Genomic DNA, 20108 nt, shown 5'->3' with positions numbered 1-20108 from the left:
ATGTCAGTGTAAGTATGTCCCATGCAATAGTTGGGACATACACTAAAAAAATAATTTGGGGGGTTTATTTGAAATTCAAATTTAACGAGGTGCCCTGTTTTTTTGTTTGTTTGTTTAATTTGCTAAAACTGGCAGCCTTATTTAGAATGTTTGTCTGGGAATTAGAGCCAGCTGATGAGATTAGTAGAGTCAAGAGTGAGGGTATTTTACTATGTAACTTCTCATGTATCTACTGTAATGAATGAAATTGTGTCTTAAATGTGAACAACTTTGTGCACCACTGGGAAACCACTGAGGAACCATAGACCACACACTGGGCGGTATTTACTGTGTGTGCGCGTGTGCGTGTGCCCGCTCACATCAAGCTAGAAGAGAACCAACCAAGACTGCTTACCTTAAAAAATAGAGTAGACGCGTATTACGAGCAATGTGTTGGACATTTGTGGTCTAACCAGTAGGTTCTTGTAGACAGAACTTATGTGTCTTCAGAGAGGTGCTGCTACCCAGACCAGCCTAGAGTGAGAAAGGGCTCTTGCAGCATTTTTAGGAGACATCCTCAGGTGCAAACCCCACATTCGTGTGAGCCAGAGAATGAGAGACTTGTCAAATATATCCTGGTTCATTCTGTCCCCTGCTTGTCCACCACAGATGACAAAAAAAAATGAGAGTTCACAGCATCCCACATCATCCCAACCTACACATCTCTCATCACACATGGAACATGCCAGCTTGAATGGCGCCATTATTACCCAAAGAAATTTTATTTTCCCTGTAGACTGCAGGCTCCTTCAGAAGAGTAACCGGGTACTACTTGTCTTTCCACTATGCTCTGTCTGTACCATGTTGGCTGACTTAGCATCAGTATCCACTAAATACTGGTTGAATTAATAAAACCTTGATGACTTTCCTATTGTTTCTCCAAAGATGTGAAAGGAAATCAGACTCAGGATTCATGCCCGTTTGCACATTTTCCCCATTAGTTCATATGGTTTTTCCAAAGATTTCACTAGGAAAATATCAATCTAAATAGAATGGGATTATATACATTGATGTGAAAATCCCTTTATGGACAGAACCTCCTCTCCACTTGGCAATATATTTCTGCTGAAAAATAACTTACTCAACAGAAACACAGAATATCCTTTAAAACTAAGTTTTCAAAGAAGGAACCAGAACAATTTTCATTTTCTTAGGTGGTCAAAAGTGATTGAAGGAATGTGCAGAATTGCTCTTATGAGTTTCCTCTGACAATTGTTGAGGCTCAGGGCTGGGTTTCAACGTGTCTGAGCATCCACTGTTGTGAAGTGAGGGTTCTTGTGTCGTTTATCAAAATGAATGTGAGTTGCATGAAGCTGGAATTGTGAAGTGAGGTAGAAATTTCAGATTGTATCTTTCAAGGTAGAAGGAAAAAGCATTGCAGAATTTTAGAAAATAATAATAATTGAACCATGGGCATGCTATCATGAGAGAGCAATAATATTAATCACTCAATCCCTCAATCCTTTGAGTAAATTAGCCAGTGATAAGCCCACAGAGGGAGTATTTGGAACAGAACACTTAGTCACAAGAAGGAGACGTCCCTTTCTATGGAAAGAGAACCTTTCATGCAGGATTGTCTGATTGGAAAGGTAGAATCCCATCATTTATTGTCGATGTCCTGTTCTTTGCAACCACTAATTCCCCCTTACCATGTACAAAAATTTGACCATCTTTCCTTCCTGCCTTTGCACCTGATGGCTTTTAGCATTGGTGGGCAGCCTTCTGCCCATCCAAAAGGCAACAAGGTAGGCTCAGTTTCACCAGCCAATGGCAAGTAGAAAATACAATGCCTTCTGCAGTTTCCAGGAGCTTCTGCGTCCATTATTCCATGTTTGTGTGTGCATACGTGCATATGTGTTTGCACACTAGATGCAGCAGAATATCTGACAACTGTAGTGTCCATCCATGGTTCTAAGGAATGCCACTTGCTACAGATGCCTGCTGGCATTCCAGTTTTCTGTGTCTGTTAAGAGATCCTACAACTCCTTTCTCATGCATCACACTCAAACATGCATCAAGATGGAACTGTGTGATAATAAAGTCAACAACTATCCAACCGCAGGGTAGGAAGTTTATCAATACCTGATACATTGATGATATTACATATGACATTGCTTCCTTGCATGCAATGTGTACTTCTAAAAATATATTTTTGATTGTTTTCCATGGCCAATTTCTTCTGTAGGCTCTAATTTCAGACACGACTTCTCCTGTTATCCCCAGTCTCTACAGCTCTGTATGATGTGAGTAGTATTGTTTTATATACATGCAATACTTAAGATAATCAATTACATTTGTTGTCTTAATGTTCCTGTTCGCCCAGTGTTACCTGCAGCCTCTTCTCTCTGAGTTTTGTGCCTACCTGTCCACACACACACACACACACACACACACACACACACACACACACACACACACACACACACCCGATACTTCCACATGATAAAATCACATTCAAAACAAACCCTCTTAATCTTCATCCTACTTAATTTTCCATGCCTCCTCAGGCATCTTTGCTCATTTTCCCAACTTCTAAACATAGGACACCCACATAGAGATCTCCACCCAGGCGCTCTCTTTTCAACTGTTGACACCTGTATCCAAATTCCTACTGAAATCCTCTTGAAAATGTCCAACGTTCACCTCACACCCACAGGCTTCATCTTAATCCTTTTTGTGCTGCGATCACAGAATTCCACCGATTTGCTTGTTTAGATGGACAGAAATTTATTGGCTTACAGCTCTGCAGCCTGGGACGTCCAACACCAAGCTGACAACATCTGCTGAGGGGCTTCTTGCTGTGTTATGACACGGTGGAAGGCGAGGGGGTGGGAGAGAAAACCCAGCCCCTGGGAAGTAAACCCACGGTGAGGGCAGAGTCGTCCTGGCCTCATCAACTCCTAAATGTCTCCCATCTCCATATGGTTACAACAGCAAGAAAATTCCAACAAGAGCTGAAATAGAGAGATAGATAATAGATAGATGACTGATAGATGGTAGATTAGATAGACTGATATGATAGGTGGCAGATAGATAGGACAGACGATAGATAACTATGGTAGATAAGTAAGATAGATGACAGATAAATATGATAGTTGATGGGTGGACGAATGGATGCGTGGTGACAGACAGATCGATATAGATGGACATAAAATTATTTTCCTCTTATCTGCCTTTATTGTGTAGAATGTCGTTTACTAGATCCATCTGCTACAGATAACTCTTCCCTTCATTTACTTGATATCCCTTATTTGGCGATTTTTTGGAGAAGGGCTATATATATAAAAAAATACACACACACACACACACACACACACACACACACATTGGTCCTGTTTCTTTGGATACCCCAATTGATACACCTGCTTGTCTGTGTAAATGCAGATGGCTGGATTCGCAGAGCCTCTTTCCTGCATCTCAAGTCCCTCACCTACGTGGCCTTCTCTGGGAGCTAGTCATAATGACCAGTGGCCAGCAAAGGGTCCCTAGACTCTAGACCTGGAAAGCCCCTGAGCACACCCTCACCCTACCACCTACTAACCCTACCCCTAACCCTAACCCTGCAAATTGGCATCCTGAGTATCCTCTCTCTCCAATGTTCTTCTGTTCATGGACAAAGGACTCAAAGGAATTTTAAAAGTTGCTTCCTAAAATGTGACGTTAGGACAGAATCCACTCATTCTGAAGCTTTTCTCAAATTCATCCTTGTCCTCAATTTGAGAGGGGTGTGTGTATGACCTTTCCCTAAAACAAACAAACAAACAAAAACACCAAAAGTAGAACTTACATTCTTCTCCTCTGTGTATTCTTAATTGTTTCAACAGACACATTTTCGTATGCATTTTAAATGAAACACCTATCGAGGGTGATTGGCACAGAGCACAGCTGAGAATTGGTTGGCCACACAGGTGAGAGACAACTTTCAAATACCCTTTAGGTCACCTGATTAGAAATAAGGGACTCAACCTCATGTTACCAGCTACCTAGCAACCTCACACCAAGCATGGTGGAAACATGCAAACATCTGGACTGATTTATAATTGACATTCAGCTCCTGTTGGTTTTGTGTCGGGGGGTTAATTTTTTGTAGAGTTTGCTTCTTTTTATGATTGACATCACACCGGAGAAGCAATCTGGATGAGAGATATTTTCTGAGCCACATCAAGAGAAAATTGTATGCTCTGTGACACAAGCTACCAAGCCCCTACTTCTCACTGCAAGTGTGGCTAATTATGGGCTGTGACATATCTTTGGATTAATTTATGCACGCCTATTCCTTGTTTCAGAGCAGCCAAAATAAACCACAACACCGAGGCTGCAAAAACCCATAATTTTAGCTGTCACCGTTGCTTCCCCACAGCGAGAAAGATTTTGCAACTTGATTCTCTTCGTTTACACGTGTTTAGAGACTTCGGAGACAGTATCTGGCGTTGAGTTTTTCTTCATCCCAATGACAAATACAGATGCTGCACTCATAATGAGATACTCTGTCTCCCGGTACTGTTCAGTTCCCAACTTGGTATAAAAGTCATGTCTCAACTGAAACAACCCGATTTTTATAAAAATTGGTAAAGGGACTCGAAAATCAACTACATTGTGTGTTGATAAATTAAAATATAAATTTAAAAAAGGCATACTTAGATTATGTTGGCCAAAATTCTAAAAAGCAAAATAAAAATTAATTAATTAATTTAAAAAATAAAAATTCCTTTTTAATTTTTTTTTTTTTCCTTATCCGCCTTTATCATGCAGAATGTGGTCTGTTAGGTTCATCTCCTGAAATAATTCTTCGCCTCAGCTTACTTGGCATTGCTTCCTTGGAGGGTTTTTGGAGAAGGGCTGGATTTCCTCAGATTGGATTTTGCTGGTTGTCCCTTTCTCCAGCAGCGAGACTGGGTGTAGAAGGCAAGACCCAGGGGGAAGGAGCTGTAACTGCTCAGAAGGTTTCTTTCTCTGTGTCTCTGCCTCTCTCCCTTTCTTGCTCAGACACAAACATACACAAATCTGTCTGTCTTCCCTTTTCTTCAAGGTTCCAGTGACCGTTCCCTGACTCAAGAAAGAGATTAGAAAGTTGTCTTCGAGTGACTCAGCCTGATGCTGACTTTTTAATGGCCGGTTCTTCTGGGATGCAGGTCCGTCCCCATTCCCTCTGCAGGTGACATCTGTCTTTCCCTAAGAGAATTTCTGCTCCTGCTGAGTGACCCAAGGTCTACCCTCCACAGAGCCCTCAGATAATATCCTCCAAGGGTCCCCTTGAAGAGTTCAATGCTGGAGGTGAATTCAGCATCTGGAAGGACGTGAAGCGTGACTGATAAAAACAAAGCCAAATGGAGAAACGTGAACCACTGACTAAAATAGCTGCCTCCCCCACGGATAACGTTTTTCATCTTCCTTCTGGTGTGTTCTGGCTGGCAGCCTTCGGAATGTGCTAATCAGCAGGTCAGTTACACTGACATCAGAAAAGCCTAGATTCCGAGCAATATATATATATGAATTGATCATAGATTTTCAAATAGCTAGAAGAGAATTTTGAATGTTCCCAAGACAAAAACAATAATGTGTTTGAGATGATGAATATGCTAATTGCACTGATTTGATCATTATACATTGTACACATGTATCAAAATATTACTCTGTACCCCATAAATATGTGCAATTACTATCTGCCTATATATGAATACACACACACCACACACACACACACACACACACACACACACACACACACACACATGAGTAGAACTCTTTTCTTTTTAATTCCTCATTTTTCATGTTTGGTCAGAACTCTTTTCATGCAAAATGGGTTTCTTTATTTGTGAAGTGTTTTCTGCTGTATAAAGCATCACTATGAAAGAAATGGTAATTCTACTTTAAGGGATGTGATATCTTCCCATTCTTGTGCAAGGAAAGAGACTGGCCAGCCCTGTGGACTTTGCCCAGACCATTCATGGATATGAATTTAAACACCACTTGCCACCAAAGTTCTCGGAATTAAAATGAAAAGAGGTCTATCCCCTCTCCGAGGTGACACATGTAGGGGCACATGTGGAATGAAGAAGTATCTGCACCCTCAAGATGAAATGCAATTTCAATAGTTCATAGAAAAGTAGAATTCTCTAAAAGGCATTATTTTTTTCTCTGCAATCTTAGCTGATCTACTTGGGGGGAAATAAAATAGTGAAGAAAACCCACGTGAAATTTTGGAATTCTCTCTCCTATGACTCATTAAAGACAGAATAAAAGAATGTCGACTATTCACCCTGTTCCCCAAGGGGTGCATGTCCAGGACATTTCTTTAGAGATGCTTTGTTTATAATCCACCTTCAGTGGATTCTCTGGTGATGTTAGATATCCTGACCTGTATTTTAAAACATAGCAATAGTGTTGCACACATTTTCACTCTTTTTCAGACTGATTTCCTACTCCACTCATTCATTCCACCTGTTCATTAGATACTCACATTTATATAGTTGTCCCCCCTTATCCACAGGGGGTACATTCCAAGACCACTAGAGGATGCCTGAAACCACAAATAGTACTGAACCGTATATATGAGTATACTGTGCTTTTTTCCTATACATGCATACCTATGGTAAAGTTTAATTTATAAATCAGACACAGTAAGAGATTTACAACAATAACAATAAGATAGAATAATTATAACAGTACACTGTAAAAAAAGTTATGTGAATGTGGTCTCTCAGAATGTCTTATTGCATTGTAAACACCTATTTTCAAACCGTGCTTGACCACGGCTAACTAAACTGCAGAAAGCAAAACCATGGATAAAGGGACCTGCTGCATATTTGAAAACATAGAATCTCCTTCTCCGTCCTCTTTTCCTCTTTTATACATCACTGAACTTACCTGCTTTCATTATGTCTCTAACTTTCGGAGTGCTGGTGACAGAAAAGGGTTACTTCACAATAAGTAAATAAGTAAATCCTCAGATTGTTCCCTTACATGCCTATCGGATTTCCAGAATCTTCCCTGTTTTATATCACAGACTGAAAAGGCTGCATAAACCGCAGTAAAATTCATGTATTTTCATGGCATTAATTTCAGAAGCAAGAAAAAATGGGGCTTTTCTTTCCATTTTGCACCCGCTTTCTTTTTATAGGAAGCGAATTACTAGGCTGCTTCAAAATAATTCTAATAGCAATTGAGACTAACTTTCCTTTACTATGTGCAGATGCCCTTCTGCATGTGCTGTGCACACCAGCCACGTTTACTCATAAAACGATAGCTACATTTTTGATAAATGAGGAATGTTTTCACTCAGTCTTGGATGGAGCAAGTTCTGTTCCTTATGCCACCACATTCACTTTTAGACGTCGACTTCATTAGTGATTGGGTTTCCTGCCTGTGCTCTATGGTCTGTCCCTCTCAGTTCCCAGAACTGAGCTATACAGGATAGTTCCTTCCACTGGATTCTCTTTAGAATGAGGCTGAGTTAGTTGTGTTTGCTGAGGATATCTGCTTCTTTATTCTGAATGCTTGCTTCACTTGATTAATCCCTGTCCCCACCTGCTGAAAGCAAGCAGTGTCCCTGTGTTGGGAAAGCCACCTGAGATACCAGACCTTGACCATGGAAAGAGGTCATCACATGAGATAAAGTAGGGACTGCTTTGGGACAACCATCACTCTTGGAACCACTCTTTCTTTGAACAAGTTGTCATTGCTACCTGGAAATAGGTCATCTGTGAAATGGGGGGGTGGTCATTTCAATGCTTACCTGCATTATTTTTGGTCTTACTGAGGACAAGATTATGGAAGCCACCAACCGTAGACTTTCTGCACTTCTGATTCTCCAGATATCCCAGGTGGAGATAAATGCTACTGAGTGCTGCCTCCCCTCTTTCCAGCAATGTGCTAATGATGTGACATTTGCCACACAGGATGATAGGAAAGCAGCTGTGGCTATTTGGAAGGGCAGCTCCAAGTCCAGGTGGAACTGTAAAACAAGATGCAGGAAATGTTACTGGAGGAGGTACTCATTGGAAAGCTAAGATCCAGGTGCTACCCAATCAGCGGCAACTCACCACATGATCTTTGTGATTGCAATTTGGAAGGATGGATGACTTTGCCCCATGAACATCTGCAGAAAAGTGGAAGAAAAGGTACAGGCTTTTAGAGAGATGTATTTTTTTTGTCTCCCTAACATGGAGTACAATTGCTGGTCCTAATTTAAGTGTATGTTTAACTTTACAAGAAATTGCCGAAGTCTTTTTAAAAGTGTCTGTGTGACTTTGCATTCCCACCAGCATTGTATGAGCATTCCAGTTGCTCCATATCCTCATCAACACTTGGTATTGTCGGTTTTGTTTTGAGTTTAAATGTTTGATGCTCTAAAATGTGTGTGGTGGTATACAAGGTACTTAAAATATTTATGGAAAAATAGAATTAAAAGATCATATGGATCTTTCCATGAACTATTCAAAGACCCCTCATAGTATCATGATTTTAATTTGCATTTTCTGACAGACTAAGGCTGTTGGGCAACTGTAGCAGTGTTCTTGGCTCTCTGTGGATGAGTCTTGCACCAGAACTTCCCAGTGGTCAGATTCAGACATTCTCCAAACTCCACCTAGGCCTGGGCTCTTTCTACCCAATATTCCTTCCTCCCCCTGTCTTTTCACAGGTGTGATTTGATCACTGCAGTCTATGCTCTCCCAGCCTGTTTCCTCTCTACCCCACTTTGTCTTGCACAAGCAGGATCCCCAATTAATCACTTCTGTTCTCCTAACTTTGTCTTTTTGTGTGCATCCCAGGACACCCAACTGACACTGACTGTTTGCATAAGGCTTATTTGTCATGTGTACATCTTCCTTAGTGAAATACCAATCCGAATATTTTGTTCAATGTCTATTGGGTTGTCTGCTTTCTTATTATTCACTTGCAACTATATGTCATACATTTTGGCTACAAGTACTTTAGCAGACATGTATCTTCCAAATATTTTCTCCCATTCTGTGCTTCACTTTTTCACTTTCCTCACTATATATATGTATGTGTGTGTGTGTGTGTGTGTGTGTGTGTGTATATATATATATATATATGAAAATGAAAAAATATATATATATGTATTTATATATATATTTATTGAGGTGACTTTTACCCTATTCACTTAAAAACAACAAGCCTATGTAGGTAATTTATGAACCTTAAAATTGATTTATCCTAATTTTGTAATCTGGATTTTCATTTTTGTTTATCTATGTATCTTATTCAATACCACACTGTCTTGAGACTGCAGCTACATGGGGGTACTTTAAAAGGTTTATGGAAAAATAGAATTGAGACATACAAATCTTTCTGTGAACTTTTTAAAGTACCCTCATATAATAGGCCTAAACACTGGATAATGTAATTCCTCTCACTTAATTACCCTTTCTCAAAATCATTTGGACGATTCTAGAGTGTTTCTATTTCCATATGTTCTATAATAATCTTGTTAATATATATAAAAATTAAATCTCACTTGGATTTTAATATGAATTTTGTTAAATCTATAGGTGAATTTAGGGAGAATTGACATCTTTACTACACTGAGCCCCATCCATAAACATGGTATGTCTCTTCATTTATTTCGGTCTTTTTTATTTCTTTCATCAGAATTTTATAATTTGCACCACACAGAACTGCGTGTGTTTTGTTAGATTTGTACCTTAGTATTTCATGTTCTTTGGAGCAATTTAAAACAATATTGCATTTTATATTTTGGTTTCTTCTTCATTGTCACTATATAGAAGCACAATTAATTTTTACATGTTGATCTTGTATCCTGTGAAGTTATTGAACTCACTTATCAGTTATAGCAAGTTGTTTCTCAGAATGCTTGTGAATTTCTATGAAGACAATCATTCCATCTTCAAATAGAGACAGTTTTCTTTCTTCTGTTCCAGGGGGTTCCTTTTTAATTTTCTGCCTAATTTTGTCCCTAGTATAAATTCTTCATAATGATTTTTTTGTTTAACATAAAACTAATTAATTTTTAATTTATTGTGGTAAAAGATATATAACATAAGGATTGCCACATCAAGCATTTTTAAACATTCAATTGCATGGAATTAATTACATTCACAGTGCTGTGTAACCACTACCTCCATCTCTCTCCTAAACGTTTTTGTCATCCTAAACATAAGCTCTGTACCCATTAAGCAATAATTCCCCATTATTCCTTCCCCCCAGTTTCTGGAAACCTGCAATCTACTTCTGCCTCTGAAGATTTTCTTTTTCTTTTTTCTTGATTGACCCATGATAATTGTATGTATTTATGGAGTACAGTGTGATATTTGGGTATATTTATAGTGCATGCAATGATCCTATCGGGGTTTTTAGCATATCCATCACCTGAAGCATTTGTGTTGAGAACATTCAACGTCCTCTGCACTAGCTACTACAGGTTATATCATACCTTGTTGGCTGTAGTCTCCCTATATTGCTGCAGAACACTAGATCTTATTCTTTCTATCTCTCTAGAGTTTTGTATCCATTGACCACCCTCTGCTGATACCCCCTAAAGGATGTTGGGGTTCTTATTGTGCTGCACTGACCCCTCCTTCCCTGAGAAGACTCAAAATACACTCTGACCAGATCTCTCTAAGAAGCAGCTGGTTCAAACCCTGCCCAGTGGTGATGTGTCTCAGCTGCATCCTTCCAGGAAATTCCTTCCTTCATACAAGTCCTTTTTTTTTTTTTTTTTTGGACCAGTTTGATCAATTCACAACTTGAAAAAAAATGTATTCTTAATGTAAAAAAGCCAGAGTTTTACAGTTACCTTCCCCTCAACACTCCGCTTATACTTTAAAGATCTTAATTAAGCCAGTATCTTTCTGCTTTGCCAAAACTGTCCTTGCTTTTCTGCTTCTTAAACATCAAAGTCAATGTCTCCTCCAGGTGGGAGTGTTTGAGATCAGAGCAATCTCTTCTGCACTCTGCTACCGTAGACTTATTCCTCATTCCCAGTTCTTTTCCCTGCTTTATTAAACATTTTAAATGACCTCCATCCAGTTGGCAACAGATTCTCATTTCTGAAACTTTGTGCAGCTAGGCTGCGGCTGTGGTCTCCCGGGCCTCCTGATGACAGGCTGAAGTGCGGCCCCTCGGTGTGTGCAAGGGTTGCTGTGTCACTTATGTTGAAATGACAAACTGGCACGGCAGTTCCTCTACTAGCAAGATGCCCACAGCTGGGATCTACCTGTCAGCTTCCTGCTGTAGTGCAGTCGTGTAATTTTTCACGCTGCCCACCTGGACCTGGTGCCAGAACGGATCCACTAAAAGTAGCTGTGGCATGCTGAGTAACAGTCCCCAATGATATTCAGGTCCTGATCCCTGACATCTGTGAATATGTCACCTTAGCTGATAACAGAGACTTTGTGGGTGTGATTCAGTGGAGATCTTGAGATGGGGAGATGGTCCTGGGTTATCCAGGCGGGCCCTAAATGTAATCACAAGGGTCTTTATAAGAAGGAGGCAGAGGGAGATTAGACTAATGAGATAGAGGACAGTTTGAGACTGCAGCTAGGCATTAGGTCGCTGGCTTTGAAGACGAAGGAAGATGCCACAGTTCAGGAACTGAAAGAAATATAGCTCTAAAATCTGCAAAAGTCAAGAGACTAGATTCTCCTCTGGAGCCTCCAGAAGCAAGCCAGCCCTGCTGATGCCTTGATTGTAGCCCACTGAGACTCATGTTGGAGTTCTGACTTCCCGAACCGCACGATGATAAATGGGTGTCTTTTCAGTCCACTGAATGGTCATTTGCAACAGCAGCCTTAGGAAGACTCCACCTTAGTGATGGCTGTGTTTGTGCCTTCTGCAGATAAACAACTTGAAATAAACAATGTGAGGGTCAGCCCGTGGCTCACTCGGGAGAGTGTGGTGCTGACAACACCAAGCCAAGGGTTAAGATCCCCTTCTTGGTCATCTTTAAAAAAAGAAAAAAGAAAGAAAGAAACAGTGTGACAGCCTTCAGCATGGCTATCTGGGAGGGGACGGTGGTTGCCCACAGAATCTGTCTTCCCTTGCAGGCTCATGTGTAGGTGAATTTTCAAGAAAGATGTGTTCAGCAAAGGGCATCGGGTAACACATGGGGAGAACTAACCGCAGATACCTGTGCCCAAAGCACTTTCCCCAACGTGTTCAAAGGGTTAGCACCAGAATGATGCTATCCTGAACTCTCAAGTCCTCCAGCATAGAAACATCACCTCTGGCTTTGCACAAACCTGAGCAACAATAGGAATGGTAATGACTTCCATATGACTGTGCCATTTTATCATTAGAACAGCTAATCCTTCTTCAACTACATGTGCCCGACTTAATTCTCAGAAGGGGCATGTCAGAGATTGGAGGTAAAATTTTTGCAAAGTCATACCGACGTCCTACAGCTGCAGAACACTGGCTCCAACTGGCAGCAGTCTGACCCCAAAATGTAGGCTCTGAACCCTGGTCAAGGTTGCCCTTTGAATCATGTGTCCGTGGTGGAGACCATGGTTCCAGGGGAGGGTGTTTCATCCTGATGGGACACACACTCTGGGTCCTCAGGCTAATCTCCAACCATCACCTTAGGCTTCCTGAGTGTGTGTCCTAAATCCCTGGCTCTTATGGGCTCCATGTCACTCTGGCCTGACTCCCTTGCTCCATGCCTCCCTAAACAATGCAATTGACACCATTACATTCATGGGAAATATCCAAAAAGCAGACCTGAACTGAGAACAATGCATTCTCTGCCTGTCTGCAAATTTGTTGGCATCTGGTGGAAGACTTCCCCCACAAGCATCCTCAGTTTCAGAATGGCTGAAACTTTACTTTGCCTGTTGCAGTTTTTCTCTGTTTTGTTTTTGAAAAACAACAACAACAACAACAAAACTATATATATAACAACAACACAGCAACCTCCTTTCCCCAGTTTGCAGTACAGATGTAGGAAAATTCCAGACCTGGGAGGAACTTTGATGGGTCCCTCTCTTCCATTCTGTCCAGTTGATGACGGTGTGAATGCTCAGCCTGCTTTCTGGTGGTCTAGCATTGGACGGAATGCCTGCATTGGAGCACTCCCCACAGGAGCAGTCCTGCATGGAACAGAACCTCCTGCCCCTTCCCCAAAGGGCAAAATGGCAATTCTCTCAGGTACTGGCATAACATGTAGCTTGCACCCAGTCACATGCAACCACCACAGACTTTGAATAAGATACCAAGATACTGCCAGGGTCTGAATGTTTGTGTCCCCCAAATTCACGTGTTGAAACTTAACCCCCAAGGTGATAGGATTAAGAGGTAGGGCCTTTGGGAGATGAATAACTCATCAAGGCTCCATAATTTATAAGGGATTAGTGCCTTTGTAAAAGGGCTTGAGGGATTCTGTTTTTTCCTTTCTGCCTTCCTACCATGTGAGGACATACAGAAGGCATGATCCCGGAATCAGAGAGGACAACCCTTACCAGACACTTTATTATTTATAAATTACTCAGTCAAAGGCATTTTGTTATAATTGCATGAATAGACAAACACAGACACCTAAGCAGAGACTTTGAAGGTCTTGTCTGGAGATGGCATTAACTGCAGGAAGACCGAGTTTCTGGGGATAACAGTGCAAGTCCCGTTCCCACTGAATATTTGGAAGCATCCAATCCTCAAGGCTGTCGTTAGACACCCTGAAAGCTTTGGTGGCTAGTCTCACGTGGATTTCTGTAGAGATCTAACGAGATCGTTCCTGGGTGTGGTAATAGCAGCAGGCCTGCCCCCCAGTCCCCTTTGCCTCTTCCATACTCTAAAGCCAGATTCTTGAGTCTGATGCCACGAATGAGCTGTATTTCTCCCATCCCTTTAGCATTTGTGCAAGCATCCCTATTCAATGCCTGTCAAAAGAATTGTTGAGATGAGGGCTCTTATAAAAGAAAGGGATGCTGATTGCCTCTTTTGCCTTTCCACCATGTGAGGACATAGCAAGAAGGTGCCGCCTATGAACCAGGAAGCTGGTCCTCACCAGAAACCGAACGTGCCACACCTTGACCTTGGACTTCCAGCCTCCAGAACTGTGAGCAACAAATATCAGTTACTCATAAGTTACCCATTTATTACTATTTATTGTTTACAAGTTACCCAAATTGGTGGAAAGGTTTTGAGGAACTGAGCTTTACTTTTGGATCGATACAGTAGCTGCAGATTTGAGAAATAATTGTGTATTCCAATCAGCAGTGCTGTGGGGAGTGTGGCTTTGGTCCCAGCTTCTTAGGCAACTTTATAGCATGATGCTCACTTAATAGAAGGGGAAACTGAGCCAATGAGTGACTCATGCATCATCAGAGCATGAAGTGGAGCTAGTGTGGAAATACATTCCAAGTAAGCGTTCTCTAGATTTAACAAGCACCCTCAAAAGTATTCTCTGCAGTCCTTACTGTAAACTTGATCCTATTAGAATGGCTCGGATTATGCATGAGGTTTTTTCATTTTATTTTTATCACCTTCAGCAAGAATACATGACACAGAATCCCATTCTGAGAGGGACACTTACTGCATTTGGATACTTCCACTAGAACCTGTTTTCCTCTCTTCTGACAAGGCATTCATAGGACAGAAGCCTCGTAGCTCCCAGAACTTGAAATGTGGTTGGTGCTAGAAATCACAGCAGGACACATGGGAAACCAAAGATGAATTTCCACCACAAAATTAGACAACATCAGTTCTCAAATATTTAGGTCCCTTGGACACCACCAAGTGCAAATTCTAAGAGTTTATGAAAAGATGAGTAATTATGACACAATGGAGGAGGGATAAAGATTAGGAGATAGAAATTACTTTAATTGTATTGACACTTTCCTAAATTTGAGTTAATGGCCTACATGTGTGTCCTTCCTTAGACCAGACATCCCCAAACATTTTCTGTCAAGGGCCATGTAAAAAATATTTTTGTCTCCAAAGCCCGTATGGTCTGCGTTGTAACTCCACAATTCTGTCCTTGTAGCAGGAGAACAGCCATAGACAACATGTAAGTGAATGGGCAGGGTTGTGTCTCAATAAAACTTTATTTACAAAAGCAGACAGTGGGCCAGATTGTCCTGCCAGCTCTGATAGTCTAATCCCCCATCTTAGACAGTTTCCACCTGTAGGGTACTTGGTGCAGTGAAAGCATAGATAAAATTAGAAGGAAATATACGCATGAATCTGCTACCAATTCTGCTTTACATATTTTGTGTGAGTTTGGGTCACAAAAATGTTTGTTTTCCTTTCTGTTAATGCCCATATTTCGGTAAAGACTTTTTTAAAATCTAAAATAACTATAACATTTTTTAATAACAGCATTTACATGACATATGATTTTTACTTTTTTTCCTAAGGAACTAAAAGCTAAAGAATGTGAGCTGAATACAAAAGAACTAATGAAACCATTTACTCTTTGTGTTGAGGACTTTTGCTAAGAATTGGGATATGACCCTCTCTCCGTTGCTTGGTGGGAAGTACAGAGATTAGATTGCCTGCTTTTGCATGCTTAATTTGTCTCAAAAAGCATGTAACATGGGAAAAATTCACCACCCTCTCTTTCTTAGTTCCCTCTTTTGTAAAGTGCAGGATGATAATATTACCGACCTGTTTCATTTACTGAGAAGATAAAATGGATGATTACAAATCGAAAATTGAAAACAGCGCTTTGTTCTTAGTAAGTCCTCAGTAACTAGTTATTTTTCGTGATGGTCTTCAATGATCTGAAAGAGTTGTATTCCGTATCTACTTGTCCAGAGTAGAAGCTAATTACAATAATACTAAGGGCGATGTGTGCGTTGGAGGATTCTTTGTTCATTGAGGAAGAGGAAGGAACTCTTGTCCTGTTTTTAAAGAGGGGGCAACTTGCCAACCCAGTTAACCCATCTACCTCTCTGCACCTCAACTCATTGAAATACCATACTCCCTGACTCAGAGCTAGGAGAACATCCCAAGCTGTGTGTATCTCTGCCTATGAGAACAGTTAAAGGGGGAGGTCCCATCGTGCTCGCCCATTCTCGGAAATTTTCCTGATGCAGCTCATTACAGGTGAGTCATTGCCACCCTCTAAAAGAGAAAGATGTGAGGCTCCTTTGATTTTCCCAACCAACCCCAACCAGTGTCCAGCTGGAGATAGTTCTCTGTATCCATGTCAAACTGTCTCCCACCCGGACACAGACAGCAAACCCTCTTGGTATGCAGCGTTGAAAGACTGCTGTAACATCACTCTGTGACTTTTTGCAGAATGTGATTAGAATCAGCGGTTTTTCCTGCAATGAGGATTTAGAAAAAAAAAAGTATTCTAATCCAGGGGCATGGATTAATGATTTTGACAAAGTTGGAGTTTCCTTAAGCACACAAATGATTGTGGCCACAATATGCAATTCACCTTTAACAGGATGAAAGCAAATGCCCGTTTCTTTTGTCTCAAAGTTTGCAATCCTTGGAAAGAATAATTTATCCACCAACTCCCTTCCTCAGAAACTTTAGTAAAGCCGGAAATGTCAGTTGAAGATTTTGACACATATCCAGTGAGCTGGGTAGAAGGGAAGACATTTTTCATATTAATTATTTTTGAAAATGGGTGAGGATCAAGTATAACTTTCAAAAAGGAGAAAATACTTTTGGTGATGCCAGTGCGAATCTTTTGCTTCTGAATTCTGTTCTCAGAAATAAAGAGTGTGTATACATTAAATATGCAAATACCAGAATAGTGACCGATGTCACTGACCATTTTAAACTATTATAGCATTCTATCTTCAAAGAGTCACCTCCCTCAGAGATAATTATTTCATTTCTTTAGTCACTGCCAATGCTAGGACATCAAACCTTACAATTTCATAAGTTTGCAAAACCCTTAGAATTTGAACACCTGTATGACCCAACTGTCTGAAATGATTTAAACCACATTCACTTGAAATTGGAGTACAAGCCACACAATCCTCTCAGAACTGTGAACACCTTCCACCCAGGGACTGAGTTTCTGTCTTGTTCATCTACTGTAATACCAGTAAAGTAGAAGGGAATAAGTAGGAATTTGTCAAAGAATTGACTGACCAAGCTAATGAATACACCGTGGCCTTTGCTTCCAATTGTGTGATTTAATTAAGGATTTCTGAAAATGTAGGTTTGCTATACAGTTTTATTGGTCCACACTAAAATTTTTAAATCTGAGCTGATAATGTTACCAAGCAAGGACTCACTACCACAGATGCACGGAAGCAAATACCATAGCACAGACTTGCAAAAAGGAAGGCTTTATGTTTGAAGTTGGCTGGTGTGGAGACAGGAGGTACAGGTCAGATCTGTCTCCCAGAACCAGGGGCTGAAGGGACTTTTAAGTGGTGTTCTAGATCCCTCACTGGCTAAATCTGAGTCAGGCTAGATGAAATCACAAACGGTGATAGGCTGATGAAGTCAGGAGCTGATTGGTGGATTCGGAATCCAGTCCTCTGATGGGTCTGGATCTGGCAACTTGGTAGAGAATTTTCTAGGTACTGACGTCATCTGGAGGGCAAGGTCCTCTTTTACTGGATACTCAGCTTTTACACTACAAGATAACTTTGAAATAATTTGAGGTAGGGAAATAAAATCTGTTTAAACTAGTTTTAGACTGTTACACCTAGTTTCAGAGGATTATGATAAGAACTGGAATATATGAACACACAGAATAGCAGGGGGGTTGTTGCTGTGTTTTGTTTTCTGTTTGCTTGCAATGTCCTTTCACACACTGGCTAGACACATTTTTGCACAGAGTGAGTGACCATTATCTACTCAAAACAATGCTTAGGTCTAATCCGGCTCATACCATGAGAATAAGTTTACACGGCCATGCCTGGATTGATCCCCGTAATGACCACTGATGAATAAAATGTCATTGCCAAATTCGGAGATCCAGATACAAAGGGCCTCTTTTAATCTTCTACTGTTGTTCATATTGATGAAGATGGAATTCTGTAGAAGGGAGGAGATGGTGAAGGTATTCTATGATTTATCAAGGCATGAGTTTCAAAAACTACTTAGGTTACAAAAATGGGAATGTTGGAGAGCAGTGGAAAACCCAGTTGGCCAAGTAGTATAAGGGCTTTAGAGGGGTGAGAAACGGAGGCAAGTTTCTGGCATGAGGCAATGAGGACCACGATTGGTGAGCAAGTAGAAAGGGTGAGGACAGGAGAAATGGAGGAAACTATTAAAAACAGAACAGCCAAAATACCAACTTGGAAGACAGAAGACTTGAAAGACCACATTGAAAGTGGTTGGAAGACCACCTTGGAAGACAGAAGACTTGGAAGACCACCTTCGAAGACAGAAGACTTGGAAGACCACATTGAAGACAGTGGTTGGATGAGCACCTTGGATGGCAGAAGGCTTGGAAGACCACATTGAAAGACAGCAGTTGGAAGACCACCTCAGAAGACAGAAGACTTGGGAGAGCACCTTCGAAGACAGAAGGCTTGGAAGACCACATTGAAAGACAGCGGTTGGATGAGCACCTCGGAAGACAGAAGACTTGGAAGACCACATCAAAAGACAGTGGTTGGAAGAGCACCTTCGAAGACAGAAGACTAGGGAGACTACACTGAAAAACAACAGCTGGAAGACCACCTCAGAAGACAGAAGAGCTGGAAGACCACCTTGGAAGATAGAAGACTTGGAAGACCACACTGAAAGACAGCAGTTGGAAGACCACCTCAGAAGACAGAAGAGCTGGAAGACCACCTTGGAAGACAGAAGACTTGGAAGACCACCTTTGAAGACAGAAGACTTGGAATACCCCATTGAAAGACAGCGGTTGGATGAGCACCTTGGATGGAAGAAGGCTTGGAAGACCACTTTCTTTGGAAAATAGAACATTCAGAAGACCACACTAAATGACAAAACAGTTGGAAGACAGAGCAGTCAGAAGACTACCTGGAAAGACCAAAGAGCCAGATGACCACCCTGGAAGCCATCTGTCCCAATAGATATAAAATACAATGAACAGGAGTCGACACAGACACTTTACCTGTGCAGTGCATTTCCGATCCTTTTTATAGAAAGGAGATTTTTTTTTAAAAAAGGAGTTTTATTAAACATTAAAATGATAAATTTTTATTTACATGTATGATACATTCTGATGTTATTCATAGAGGGATCTTTTCTGGCTAGTTAAAAGATTAATTATAAGATAACTTGGTCCTAAGTAAATTTGTGGCAGGATAGAGTCTCCCAAGGCAAATGTTTCCTTTCACAATAGTGAAAATTCAGCCATCAGAAAAATGTCAGGATGGCTGACTTCTAATCTACCCAGAAGGCTTAGAATAGCTTTATTTTTGCTTTTTTTTTTTTCCTGGTCAGCTGATATGTCAATAGCTATTTTTAAACGTCTTGGAGATGTTTGTATTATAGTTTTCTGTTTGGTTACCAACATTCATGAAGCTTTGTGTCAACCATGAGCCTACAAATCTACTCTTAGTAATTGTTTATCAGGTTCACAGTTACTGAGTTTTCCACATCCTGTTTTAAATACCAAGCGGCTGAGTAGAAGCCAAACTACGGAAATCTATTGTTTTTGTCATGATCCTGTCCTGCAAGTACAGAGGTTGGTTTCACGTGTAAGCACAGTGGGGTTTTGCAAGAAATAATTAATACCTTGTCACTTCCCCCCCCCCAAAGTTGCATTTGTTTATTGCACTCCAAAATTGTGAATTGACAAGGCGAAAAGTATTTTTCTCTGTGAATAAATTGTCATCTTCTTTTTTGTAAGAAGTTTAAAATGATAGCTAAATTTTACAAGCATCGTGAATGCTGAAGGAGCCCTTACAATGCCCTGTATAGTCTTACGGGAAATCCCACCACTTAAATACAGGCAAGTGGGGAGAGACAAAAGACAGAAGAAATCAGAAATACACACCTAGCACGGGTACTTCATTCCAGGAAAAGTCTGGAAGGATTAACTTGCTCAGTTCCAAGAAAATCCTAAACAGGCCTGAATCCAGAGAATTGATTTAATCAACTGAGATAGATTTTTCACTAGATGTGGGAAGGGCGGAGCAGGAAGAGGCTTAGGGAGAGATTGGGTAAGGCACACAAAGAACAATTATAATTTGTAA

General features: G+C 40.7%; 1 protein-coding gene across 3 annotated transcripts in view; it reads left to right on the top strand.

Annotated features, from left to right (window-relative positions):
• Positions 1-20108, top strand: part of DHRSX (dehydrogenase/reductase X-linked) — a 284280-nt gene that overhangs the window by 262223 nt on the left and 1949 nt on the right. For 2 of the 3 annotated variants that reach the window (XR_010022421.1, XR_010022420.1), the window contains exons 10-14: positions 5069-5478; positions 7938-8159; positions 9555-9609; positions 13021-13167; positions 13977-14074. The gene's annotated coding sequence lies outside the window, so the exon portion shown is untranslated. Of the gene's footprint in view, positions 1-5068; positions 5479-7937; positions 8160-9554; positions 9610-13020; positions 13168-13976; positions 14075-15584; positions 15652-20108 lie in introns of those variants that run through there. The other variant, XR_010022422.1, reaches the window with a different exon arrangement.

Source organism: Cynocephalus volans, chromosome X, assembly GCF_027409185.1.
Source record: "Cynocephalus volans isolate mCynVol1 chromosome X, mCynVol1.pri, whole genome shotgun sequence".
NCBI lineage: Eukaryota > Metazoa > Chordata > Mammalia > Dermoptera > Cynocephalidae > Cynocephalus > Cynocephalus volans.
Note: the sequence above shows the minus strand (reverse complement) of the source record. Positions and strands in the feature narration are given on the sequence as shown.